Source organism: Rhinoderma darwinii, chromosome 8 (genome assembly GCF_050947455.1).
Source record: "Rhinoderma darwinii isolate aRhiDar2 chromosome 8, aRhiDar2.hap1, whole genome shotgun sequence".
Taxonomy (NCBI): Eukaryota; Metazoa; Chordata; class Amphibia; order Anura; family Rhinodermatidae; genus Rhinoderma; species Rhinoderma darwinii.
The window spans coordinates 53,720,231-53,734,066 of NC_134694.1; the positions used below are offsets into that span (position 1 = coordinate 53,720,231).

Here is a 13,836-nt window from a genome sequence, read left to right on the forward strand (position 1 = left end):
TCTCCCAGCATATCCTTACCATTGTTCGGGCCATGCTGGGAGCTGTAGTTTTACGCCGTACACACCTATACAGCAGGGGTTGCACTAAATTGAGCTGTATTTGTGCTGGTGTTGTATTTATGTACTGAGCTTGGTTCTGGTGTTGTGTATAGAACCATATTGCTTGTAAGATGTACAAATGTGTTACATAAAAAGCAATGACACGTCGATTGGTAGAGAAAACAAAGACGGGCGAGGGGGAAGGAGATGTCGGGAGAGAGGTTGGGGGGGGGGGGCGCCAAACTGAATCTTTGCCCCGGGTGCTGGAGAACCTAGCTAAGACATGGGCAAACTACGGCCCGCGGGCCACATACGGCCCGTTAGGCTTTTTAATCCGGCCCGCCGAACTTGTCCAAATCATAGTAAAAACCTCCTTTTTTTTCCCCTTTCCCTGCAATGCCCACGTTTTCCCAATAGATGGCGCACTCAAAACACATTGACCGTTGTTAACGCCGAAGGACGGATATATCCGTCCTCAGCAGCTGCTAGTTCGCGCAGGAGGACGGATATATCCGTCCTGTGATGGCGCGGGTACTGCCAGTGTACCCACGCGATCAGCGGCAGGAGCACGGCTGTTATACACAGCCTGGCTCCTGCTGCAACTGCCGGAATCGAAGCGCGCTCCGATTCCGGCAGTTTAACCCATTAAATGCCGCTGTCAATAGTGACAGCGGCATCTAATGTGTTTGACAGAGGGAGGGAGCTCCCTCTGTCACCCGATCGGCGCCCCCGCAAACAAATCGCGGGTCGCCGTCGGGTTTCCATGACAGCCGGGGGTCTAACAAAGACCCCCAGGTCTGTCTTCCGCAACTGCCCGTTTGGCGATGCCGGAGGCATGACCTAATAGGTTGCCTGTCAGTTTTACACTGACAGGCAATAATGCTTTGGTATACTAAGTATACCAAAGCATTATATATGCGATCGGCACATCGCATAGTGAAGTCCCCTGGTGGGACTTAAAAAAAAAATGTCAATCAGTTAAATAAAGTTTGTTGAAAAAAAATAAAATAATTACAGTCAAAATCAAATAAAACTACTTTTTTTGCCCAAAAAGTGGTTTTATTCAGTAAAAGTGAAAAAACAAATAACACATACACATATATGGTATCCCCGCGATCATAACAACTTGACCAATAAAATGAACACATTAATGAAACCGCCGGATGTACGGCGTCCAAAAAACCCGCAAAAAACAGCGGCAAAATTCTCTCTTTTCTCCCATTCCCCCCATAAAAAATAAAATAAAAGTTAATCTATAAGTCCTATGTACCCCAAAATAGTACTAATGAAAACTACGCATTGGCCCGCAAAAATCAAGCCCACATACGGTCACATCGACGGAAAAATAAAAAAATGACGGCTCTTGGAACGCGGCGATGCAAAAACAAGTAATTTTTTTCTAAAAGGGTTTTTATTGTGCAAACGTAGGAAAAACATATAAAACCTTGACATATTTGGTATCCCCGTAATCGTGCCGACCCGTAGAATAAAGGTAACATGTTATTCACGCTGCATAGTAAATGGCGTAAATTTATAACGTGAAAATTAATGCTGGAATAGCTGCTTATTTTCAATTCTCTCCTAAAATAAAGTTAATAAAAGTTAATCAATATATTGTAAGCATCTAAAAATGGTGCAATTACAAAATACATCTCGTCCCGCAAAAAACAAGCCCTTATACGGCTATGTCGACGTAATAAAAAAAAAGTTACGACTCTTGGAATGCGACCATGAAAAAACAAAAAATAATCCTTGGTCATTAACGTGCAAAATGGCCCGGTCATTAAGGGGTTAATGTGGCGCGTATTTCTCTTTATTTCACTTTAATTTTCACTTCGTTTCACGTCACCATTAAGCCCTTCGGTTTTCAAAGAGTACAATATCAGCCGTCACTTTGCCACGAAGCATGCAAACTATGCTAGCAAGCAGTCAACACAAGAACGGGCGGCTACTGCTCAGAGGTTGGCAGCTAATTTACAGAGTCAACAGAACTTTTTTCTTGATAAATCACAGTGCGTATGTTATTTTAATCTATTTACATTTCCTCCTCCCAGTATCTGCAAAATAGTATGTAAATGCCATATCTTGCATATTCCTTGAGACAAATTTATTAACTGATAAGGGCTATTTTTCACATTTGAAAGACAGTTAATAAATTGGGTTGTAGTGTTCTTACTGTGCTATGAGGTTTGCACACACTACATTTAATGCTTTAGTATATCCGGCCCAAACACTCCCTCCAAATGCTCCTGGCCCGGCCCCTCTGTCAAATTTTAGAACCCATTGTGGCCCGCGAGTCAAAAAGTTTGCCCACCCCTGACCTAGCTACTCCTCTGATTGATGCACTGGGTGAGAGAAAGCTAGCCTTTCTGCTCTGATCCCATGGAAGAGCTACTATAGGATAAATTGCTGAAAAATATACTGCTGGCTATGATTTGAAAGGTGTCAGAATAAACGGTACATTTCTGCATTTGAGGGTATGTGCACACGTAGTGACCAAAAACGTCTGAAAATACGGAGCTGTTTTCAAGGGAAAACAGCCCCTGATTTTCAGACGTTTTTCGCGGCGTTTTTCACGGTGTTTTTTACGTCCGTTTTTGGAGCTGTTTTCATTGGAGTCTATGAGAAAACTGCTCCAAAAACGTCCAATGAAGTGCCCTGCACTTCTTTTGCCGAGGCTGTATTTTTACGCGTCGTCGACGCGTAAATTACAGGTCGTCGGCACAGTACGTCGGCAAACCCATTCAAATGAATGGGCAGATGTTTGCTGACGTATTGTAGCCTTATTTTCAGACGTAAAACGAGGCATAATACGCCTCGTTTACGTCTGAAAATAGGTCGTGTGAACCCAGCCTAAGGCTGCCCATGCTGACCCCTATCTATCGCCGAAAATGTGTACAATGGACACGTGAGTATCCCAACTGGACCAGGAAGCAAATAGAAGAGTGGCCTGGTCTGATGAGCATGTATATGCTGCTCAGCCATAAAATTAAAAACACCTGCCTCATATTGTGTAGTCATCTGTCGTGGCCTAAGTCAGCTCTGACCAGTCAAGGCATGGACTCCACAAGACCTTTGCAGGTGTCCTGTGGTATCTGACACCAAGACGTTAGCAGCAGATCCTTTAAGTCCTGTAGATTTCGAAGTGGGGCCTCCATGGATCCGACTTGTTTTCCCACCACATTCCACAGATGCTCAACCATATTGAAATCTGGGGAATTTGAAGGCCAAGTCAACACCTTGAACTCTTTGTCATGTTCCTCAAACCATTTCTGAACAATTTTTGCAGGGTGGCAGGGCACATTTTCCTGCTAAAAGAGGCCACTGCCATTAGGGAACTGTTGGTATGCAACAATGTTTAGGTAGGTGATACTTGTCAAAGAACATTGCCCAGAGCATCACACTGCTTGTACCGCATCACCTTTTTCCCGTAGTGCATCCTGGTGCTGTCTCCATGATTCTTTAGACTAGACTACCTTCTTCAATTGCTCCATGGTCCAGTTCTGATACTCACATACCCATTGTAGGAGCTTTCAGAAGTAAGAACTCTGACCGGTCTCCGGCTATGAAACTTCCAAAGAAGAAAGCTGTGATGCACTATGTGTTATGACACCTTCTATCATAGCCAGCATTCACTTTTTGAGCAATTTGTGCTATAGTAGCTCCTCCATGGGATGGGATCAGATTGGCTAGCGCAGAGGTCTCAACGCGGCCCCTGAAGTGGTCATATGCAGCCCTCTGACAGCGTGAAAGCAGAGAGCAGGCCAAAGGAGGAGCGCCGCGCACACCCCCTGTAGATAGTGCCACGCCACACACCCCACCCTGTGGACAGCGCTACACACCCCTCCCTATAGATGGCTTTACTGGGGCTCTCTCTAGCAGTGGAATCCCCAGCCAGAGAACTCTGTCTGGGGATTCCGCTGATAGACCTGGCCCCTGACGTCACTGTCCATATACACCCTTAAAGTCTGTACACCTTGCAATAAATTACAGCATGGTATATACGTATGTAGACAATAAAGTGATGTGTGTTTTATAACAAATCCATAATATATGGCAGAATTCTTATTTTCTGTTACTTCTTGTAAAGCAGGATTCTAGTGCTCTCACAGAGGTCCTGACCAGCAGTGCACAGGTTAAGTGTGCTTATAAATAAAATGTGCTAGATATATTTTGCATATAAATGTTACAGTGAAAATAATTTCCCAGAGCCTGATCTCTGGTGAGATATCCCTTTTAAAGCGGTAAGAAGCTTCATTGCAGGAACATGCTTCATTGACCTAATGTTCTTGTGTGGCTCGCTGACACTAAAGCCTTACAATCTGAACTAGACTCTTGAAGGACATGGACACTTGGAAAGCATGCTGGGTCTAGTCTTGCCACAAAGATGAAGTCATGTTTACCATTGTCTGACCTGACTTGTGTTCTGTGATTTATGGGATATTCGGCTACATTGGAACATTCATGAATATTTGACATAGGAAGTGCCCCAGTGTAATGATAGCCTACTGACAACATTCCTACAAATGACTCAACAGTAGACTATAATGGCTTTACAGCATTTGGCCTCCAGCTAGATTCAGTCCTCTTCCAAAATAAGTTATCTGCATCTACATTGGTAAAGTTTACAGAAAGTCCCGTGTGCACATCGTCATAGTACTGTGGACTTTTCATCCTGCAGCATGCTTTAAAGTGATGATCTAAAAATGAGAGAACGGTTGTAAATGTCTTCTATCCGCTCCTACTGGAAAGTATTTAGCAGTGGAAACTATTTGTCAGAGTGTAATGGAGGGGGAGCTATAGAAACGTGCAGGAGAGGGACATTCTCAATGGGTTCTAAAAATGATGTGCAAATCAGCTGACATGTGCCTTTAATACACGACTTTTCCGTCACAATTTTTTCTGTTCTGGGTAAGTATGGCTTTAATAAATGTACGTGTTTCCATTGTAATGTGAGGTAAGGGATATATGGTCATTTATTGTGTGAATTCTGAATACAATACAAATTAGTACTGATAATAGAAGTACAAACTCTGTTCTAGACTCTCACATAACTGCCCTTATGTTATGATAGGTGGATAGAAAGATATTTTACTGTAAAGAATTGTCACCCATCTTTCCTAGGGTTCTGAATAGGAAAACTCATTCTGATTATGCCCTGTTATGAGGCCAGGGATGTTTAAATGCATAGCTAAACACATGTTTGCTTTCAGTCGTCTGGGAAAGCAGAGGGAAAACTTTTTTGTATGAGCTACATTGGCTTCTACATTGGCTGTCAACCAGCTTTTCCATTAATAGAAATACCTACACAAGGTCTTCGAATGTAAGAAATGGACGACTCGAGGAGTTTGTTATTGGTGATTGGTTTATTTGTTAAATAAATGTATGGGAACATAATAACAACTAATAATGTTTTATTAATTTCTTCATTTGTCACAGACGTCGAGGCGAAGAAAGCTTGTGATTGGTTGCGGGCTGCAGGATTCCCCCAGTATGCACAATTGTATGAAGGTAATAATTTTAATTTTTTCTAACATGTGTGACACTTAAAAAATGGTCCTTATGGAAAAACAATATTAGGGTTAGTAGTGTTGTTACTACAGTTAGTTCCTGATCCTCCAAGTTTTATGGCTTTGTTTGGAAAGTAAATGTACAGTTAAAGGGGCTCCATATCCCTTATGTGGGTCTTCTTTATCATCCTTTACCTGCGTCTTTTTATTAATGGGTACATTTAGAGCTAGCTTTCCTGTGTCTGTGTTGTCTGGCACTGGGGCCCTGGCCTCTACTGCTTACCCCAAAGTAAACGTCTTTCAGTCTGAGCCACAAACTCAGGAATCAAGGCTCCAACACTTACACGGGGCTGAGAAGGATGGAACAGAGTTCTTGAACAATAGCTGGAAGCATGGCATCATGGGGAAGTGTCAGGCCAACCATTGTCTGACCAAGTGACTTCCAGATCACCCCCACCTAAAAACAGCTCCCAAATAAACAAAGACGACAGCAACTGCTAACAACCAAAGCTCATAACTAAGTGCAAAACCCTCCTTCCTTTTCCTGAGGGAAGTGGTGAATCAGCTGTAGACTATTCCCTGCTAACATAAACTGTAACGTATGTGTGTGTGTGTGTGTATATATATATATATATATATATATATTAGAAGAAAGCAGCACTTCAAATGTACAGTGTAGATGGTGCTATGCGTACTTGACCGTCATCATCAACATTGTCGTTTAGATACAGCAACAAAGAAATGATTGCAGCACTCCAGAAGTAGTTGTAAAAAGAATGTGGTTTATTTAACCCATGAAGAAATTGCTACGTTTCAGTCCTCTCAGCTTGAGAAAGGTCCTGCTGAGAAGACTGAAACGTAGCAATTCCTTCATGGGTTAAATAAACCGCATTCTTTATACAACTACTTCTGAAGTGCTGCAACCATTTCTTTGTTGAGATATAAAATATATATATATATATATATATGTTCATTGGAAATTTATATTTATATATATATATATATATATATATACTCCCACAGAACTCCAATGAAGCAAAAGTTGTAGTTTATTCAGTCAACACAAAACTGCAACGTTTCCGTCCTACTATGGAACCTTTTTCAAGCATAGTGATACATCAACACACGTAGTATATAAAGTATGTGTCTCATTTACATAATGAGATATCATTAAAAAAGTGTGCATTCAGATATTGTACAAATATAAATAATTATAAAAAAGCATCCAGTACAATAATGTAATTACGTTACTGTGTTAAATATCCAGTGATAAAAATATAAGCAAACATTAAAAATAAGCGTATTTAAGCTTGATTAACACTTAATAAAAAATGCAACGATGTGTTACAGGGGTTGGGATTACAAGGCCACTCACGAATCCGGGAAGTTGTATGTAAATCCATGATTTTAAGTTTACGGCAAACATCCATGTGATGTCTAGCTACCTGGCGTCCTCCAGGCAACACTGCGCATGCTCGCGCGATCACAATGAAAGTAACTCGTTGGGTAGCAACTACACGGAGTCTAACCTAGTGCACAGGCACGGAAAGCTTTATAGAACCTCGCTGAACATTACAATACATAATATAGCCAAAAGAGCCGTCACAGAAGGAATCTGAACTGTGCATTATTTATATTAGATCTGTTTGACAACAAAGCGATCCAACAAAACAAAACAGGAGGACATGCAATTGATCAGTCATATTGCTCATATCCATAAGCTATTATATTCAACTGCCGAGTGTATGTATGTATAACAAAAAGACAAGAGCATGGAAACAGCACTCACGAAAAAAAGTGATTTATTCACCCAACAAATGCAACGTTTCCACTTCCAAAGCTTGAAAATGCTTCCATTGAGGAAGTGAAACGTTGCATTTGTTGGGTGAATAAACTTCACTTTTTTTCGTGAGTACTGCTTCCATGCTCTTGTCTTTTTGTTATACATCATATGGGGAGAAGTCACTCCTATCATTTGAAGCTTAGCACCGACCATTTATTTGGTAATCTGCACTTGTGCTGCTCCTATCCGCCTTACTTTTATTTATGTATGTGTGTATATGTATGTATATATAGCAGACAAAAAATGGCGACAGCACCCTGCAACACTAATGCCACCTAAACCACTAAATATAAATAAATATGCACTAAAGCTAAATCTACTTACAAATAGGGAGGTTCTTAGTGCACATTTTGATCAAAAAGTGTTAGCCCACCTGCCACGACAAGGCGACCTCTGTAAGGTGGGAACCTACGCTGCACATACACCCAGAACTGGGACTAAGCCTACATATATACCTGGGGATGGTAGGATCCAGCATTGAACTGATTAAAATCACCCAGGGCAGAATGGGAGGAGTGCAAGAACAACAAGTGGAGGCAGTCACTAACCCCACATATATGGATCACATAAACACAACAAAAAGTTGAACAGCACATTCCAACTAAATGATACAAAATGTATGCAGGTGCAAGAACACCTGTGACTGCAGAAATACAGCAGACAAAAAATGGCGACAGCACCCTGCAACACTAATGCCACCTAAACCACTAAATATAAATAAATATGCACTAAAGCTAAATCTACTTACAAATAGGGAGGTTCTTAGTGCACATTTTGATCAAAAAGTGTTAGCCCACCTGCCACGACAAGGCGACCTCTGTAAGGTGGGAACCTACGCTGCACATACACCCAGAACTGGGACTAAGCCTACATATATACCTGGGGATGGTAGGATCCAGCATTGAACTGATTAAAATCACCCAGGGCAGAATGGGAGGAGTGCAAGAACAACAAGTGGAGGCAGTCACTAACCCCACATATATGGATCACATAAACACAACAAAAAGTTGAACAGCACATTCCAACTAAATGATACAAAATGTATGCAGGTGCAAGAACACCTGTGACTGCAGAAATACAGCAGACAAAAAATGGCGACAGCACCCTGCAACACTAATGCCACCTAAACCACTAAATATAAATAAATATGCACTAAAGCTAAATCTACTTACAAATAGGGAGGTTCTTAGTGCACATTTTGATCAAAAAGTGTTAGCCCACCTGCCATATATATATATATATATGTATGTGTATATATATATATATATATATATATATATATATATATATATTTATGTTTTCAGTATTATATTATTTATTGCTCCACAGGTAGGCTCAAGGACCCAGATTCACACTTCCGTGAACACTGGTGTCCCAATGCAAGGTTCGTGTGCCCCTGTTATGCCTTCATGAACCGTGACTGCTCCACGAAAAAACCTTGTATTCGTGTTTGCGGAACAGGCAAAAGTAGAGCTTAGGCTGAGAGACTATTTTAGTCTCCCTGTACTTAGAGGTAGACGATGAAACTAATGTTCCAGTTTATGCACGTCCTCCGTTTATTAATAGGACACATTAAAAAGCAAAAATAATGATAATACCCCAGTTAGTAGAGCCAAACAGGTTCTAATATCATAAATCCAAGGTCCTTCTCGGTATGTCCTAGGTCGGAGAAATGTTTTGCCACCGGTAAATCGCATCTTTCAGATAGAATACCTGTGATTTATTCAAGTGGGTCTTGAAATCACAGGTAGTCTCACCTACATACAGAGGCACCAAAGTACATATACCACACAATCTGAGTCACATGTGAGATATTGTTTAATTCTGTGTTACCCCTGTGTAAGGGGATGTACAAAAACATTACCCCTACACATGAGACAACAGTTGATGCAATGGAGACAAGAAAAATTGCCCATTTTCCTAGGTCTAAGATCTGTTGACCTGTTATACATGTTTTGTTAGTCCGACTATTTACAAGTTTGTCACGTATATTCTGAAGGAGGCTCTCCCTAGGTATATCCTTCATCTTCTCTCTATATGTATGTAATAATTGTCTTGGGTAATCTTTGTGAAAAATTAAAGACCATCTGATCTAAGGTCTGGTCTAGATTAGTGTCATCGTCTAATATGCGTCTTGCCCTGAGCATCTGACTATATGGGAGAGAGCGTACCATTTTCTTTTGGTGACAGCTCTTAAATCTGAGTAGTGTGTTACGATCAGTTTGTTTAATATAAAGATTGGTGTGGAAGATATCCCTGATATTCACCGAAACATTCAAAAATTTGATTTTGTTTCAGTAGAATAAGTAACGGTAAATTGAATATCTGAATCAATGTGATTAAAAAAAGAAAAAGTATGAAACTCTAGAATAGACTCCCCTGTATCTGTCCAAATGAGGAAGTTGTCATCTCAGTATTGCCACCACCTCAGAACATGAGAGAAATGGTGGGATACATAGATTGACATCTCCTCCAACATATCAACAAATATGTTGGAGCCATGTAGACCCCATGGCCGTCCCCCTCTGCTGTAAATAAAACTTGTCGTTGAATGAAAAATAGTTGTTCAATTTGAGCTCCAGAAGAGAGATTATCAGTTCATAACATGGTGCAATATACTCCGATGTCAGCAATCTATGTTTAACAGCCTCCACACCCCTATTGTGATTGATTGTGTAAAGTGACACCACGTCAAAGGAACCAAGCACTGCTCCCTGAGGTGGTGTCACCTAATAAAGTTTGAAGTATCTCTGATCTATGATCTGGTGTTAGTAGCAAAGTCCCTCAATTCTCTATCTATGAAAATGGACATATTATTCAGCAATGAGCCTCTTCCCGATACAAGACATTTATGAATTTTGGATAATACATATAAGTAAGGCGTATTAGGATGTTTAATGATAAGAATGTTTGGTTTTTTTAGGACGAAATCAATAACCCCTTCATCATGGGCCTGGTTAACTAAAGTTATGATCCCTCTCTCAATGCCAAATTTTGGATCATTAGTCAGAAACCTATAGACCTTTTTATCCTGTAACTGTCTATGTGCCTCCTTCATATATACAATAGTGTCCATGACCAGGACCACACCACCCTTATCCGCAAGATTGATGGTGAGGTCGTGGTCCTTGACAAATTCCTCAATGGCCAACATTTCCATAGTAGTGAGGTTAGGATATTTAAAATCTTCATCCTGATTTTTAATGCGTAGTATTTCAATATATATTTTTTAATCAAATCCATGAACGCCACAATAGGATGTTCTAATACTGGCGGCTGAAAATTACTTTTGTTATGTAATCCAAAATTGTTAAGACAAAATTCACTATTAACAATTTTAGTGTCAATACCCACATCACATGAATCAAACCGATATATGTGTATATAGGTATTGTCTAAAAAATCTTCCGTATTTGGGCTTTGTCCCTGTTGATGTACCTTATTATTGGTGGTTTTATCAAAACTGCGTCTCTTACGATCTTTTTTTGGAAGGCCCAATGTAAAATCAGATGTGTTAAGCCAAGTATAGACCAGTCCTGTTTTATAATCCATCTGGTCTCTATACCACTTCTTTTTTGTTTCCTCCGGTTTCAGATCGGAGTTTGTTAATGGATATACGTAACTTTTCCATATATGCATTAAAGTCCTCCACAAAGGCCAATTTTTTAATGTGTCCTCAAGTTCTTGAATCCTGTACATGTGTATATGTATGTATATATGTATGTGTGTGTATACTTTGTGTATGTATATACAGTGAAGGAAATAAGGTATTTGATCCCTTGCTGATTTTGTAAGTTTGCCCACTGTCAAAGACATGAACAGTCTAGAATTTTTAGGCTAGGTTAATTTTACCAGTGAGAGATAGATTATATAAAAAAAAAAAGAAAATCACATAGTCAAAATTATATATATTTATTTGCATTGTGCACAGAGAAATAAGTATTTGATCCCCTACCAACCATTAAGAGTTCAGCCTCCTCCAGACCAGTTACACGCTCCAAATCAACTTGGTGCCTGCATTAAAGACAGCTGTCTTAAATGGCCACCTGTATAAAAGACTCCTGTCCACAGACTCAATTAATCAGTCTGACTCTAACCTCTACAACATGGGCAAGACCAAAGAGCTTTCTAAGGATGTCAGGGACAAGATCATAGACCTGCACAAGGCTGGAATGGGCTACAAAACCATAAGTAAGACGCTAGGTGAGAAGGAGACAACTGTTGGTGCAATAGTAAGAAAATGGAAGACATACAAAATGACTGTCAATCGACATCGATCTGGGGCTCCATGCAAAATCTCACCTCGTGGGGTATCCTTGATCCTGAGGAAGGTGAGAGCTCAGCCGAAAACTACACGGGGGGAACTAGTTAATGATCTCAAGGCAGCTGGGACCACAGTCACCAAGAAAACCATTGGTAACGCATTACGCCGTAATGGATTAAAATCCTGCAGTGCCCGCAAGGTCCCCCTGCTCAAGAAGGCACATGTACAGGCCCGTCTGAAGTTTGCAAATGAACATCTGGATGATTCTGAGAGTGATTGGGAGAAGGTGCTGTGGTCAGATGAGACTAAAATTGAGCTCTTTGGCATTAACTCAACTCGCCGTGTTTGGAGGAAGAGAAATGCCTCCTATGACTCAAAGAACACCATCCCCACTGTCAAGCATGGAGGTGGAAACATTATGTTTTGGGGGTGTTTCTCTGCTAAGGGCACAGGACTACTTCACCGCATCAATGGGAGAATGGATAGAGCCATGTACCGTCAAATCCTGAGTGACAACCTCCTTCCCTCCACCAGGACATTAAAAATGTCTCGTGGCTGGGTCTTCCAGCACGACAATGACCCGAAACATACAGCCAAGGCAACAAAGGAGTGGCTCAAAAAGAAGCACATTAAGGTCATGGAGTGGCCTAGCCAGTCTCCTGACCTTAATCCCATCGAAAACTTATGGAGGGAGCTGAAGATCCGAGTTGCCAAGCGACAGCCTCGAAATCTTAATGATTTACAGATGATCTGCAAAGAGGAGTGGCCCAAAATTCCATCTAACATGTGTGCAAACCTCATCAACTACAAAAAATGTCTGACTGCTGTGCTTGCCAAGAAGGGTTTTGCCGCCAAGTATTAAGTCTTGTTTGCCAAAGGGATCAAATACTTATTTCTCTGTGCACAAGGCAGAGTTACTAAATGGGTTCTTTAGCTCTGTATATACAACTGAAGAAAGAGCAGCTGATGTAGCCGCTGCCAGTGCTGTTAATATATCAGTTGATATACTGAATTGGATGAATGTAGAGATGGTCCAAGCTAAATTAAATAAAATAAATGTGCACAAGGCCCCGGGACCAGATGGGTTACACCCTAGAATTCTTAAAGAGCTTAGTTCAGTTATTTCTGTCCCCCTTTTCATAATATTCAGAGAATCTCTAGTGACTGGTATAGTGCCAAGGGACTGGCGCAGCGCAAATGTGGTGCCTATTTTCAAAAAGGGCTCTAGGTCTTCCCCGGGTAATTATAGACCAGTAAGCTTAACATCCATCGTGGGGAAGATGTTTGAGGGGCTATTGAGGGACTATATACAGGATTATGTGACAATAAATAGCATTATAAGTGACAGCCAGCACGGTTTTACTAAGGACAGAAGTTGTCAAACTAACCTAATCTGTTTTTATGAAGAGGTGAGCAGAAGTCTAGACAGAGGGGCCGCTGTGGATTGTGTTTTTGGACTTTGCAAAGGCATTTGACACTGTCCCCCATAGACGCCTAATGGGTAAATTAAGGACTATAGGTTTAGAAAATATAGTTTGTAATTGGATTGAGAATTGGCTCAAGGACCGTATCCAGAGGGTTGTGGTCAATGATTCCTTCTCTAATTGGTCCCCAGTTATAAGTGGTGTACCCCAGGGTTCAGTGCTGGGACCACTATTATTCAACTTATTTATTAATGATATAGAGGATGGGATTAATAGCACTATTTCTATTTTTGCAGATGACACCAAGCTATGCAATATAGTTCAGACTATGGAAGATGTTCATGAATTGCAGGCAGATTTAAACAAACTAAGTGTTTGGGTGTCCACTTGGCAGATGAAGTTTAATGTAGATAAATGTAAAGTTATGCATCTGGGTACCAACAACCTGCATGCATCATATGTCCTAGGGGGAGCTACACTGGCGGATTCACTTGTTGAGAAGGATCTGGGTGTACTTGTAAATCATAAACTCAATAACAGCATGCAGTGTCAATCAGCTGCTTCAAAGGCCAGCAGGATATTGTCGTGTATTAAAAGAGGCATGAACTCGGGGGACAGGGATGTAATATTACCACTTTACAAAGCATTAGTGAGGCCTCATCTAGAATATGCAGTTCAGTTCTGGGCTCCAGTTCATAGAAAGGATGCCCTGGAGTTGGAAAAAATACAAAGAAGAGCAACGAAGCTAATTAGGGG

The 13,836-nt window shown here is 40.9% G+C and overlaps 1 protein-coding gene across 1 annotated transcript in view; it reads left to right on the top strand.

The window, feature by feature from the left end:
- The first annotated feature begins 5,482 nt into the window (after positions 1–5,482).
- The window catches only part of STARD8 (StAR related lipid transfer domain containing 8), a 60,381-nt gene continuing 52,027 nt past the window's right edge, over positions 5,483–13,836 (top strand). Inside the window, exon 1 of the mRNA XM_075835646.1 lies at positions 5,483–5,550. The gene's annotated coding sequence lies outside the window, so the exon portion shown is untranslated. The remainder of the gene's footprint in view (positions 5,551–13,836) is intronic.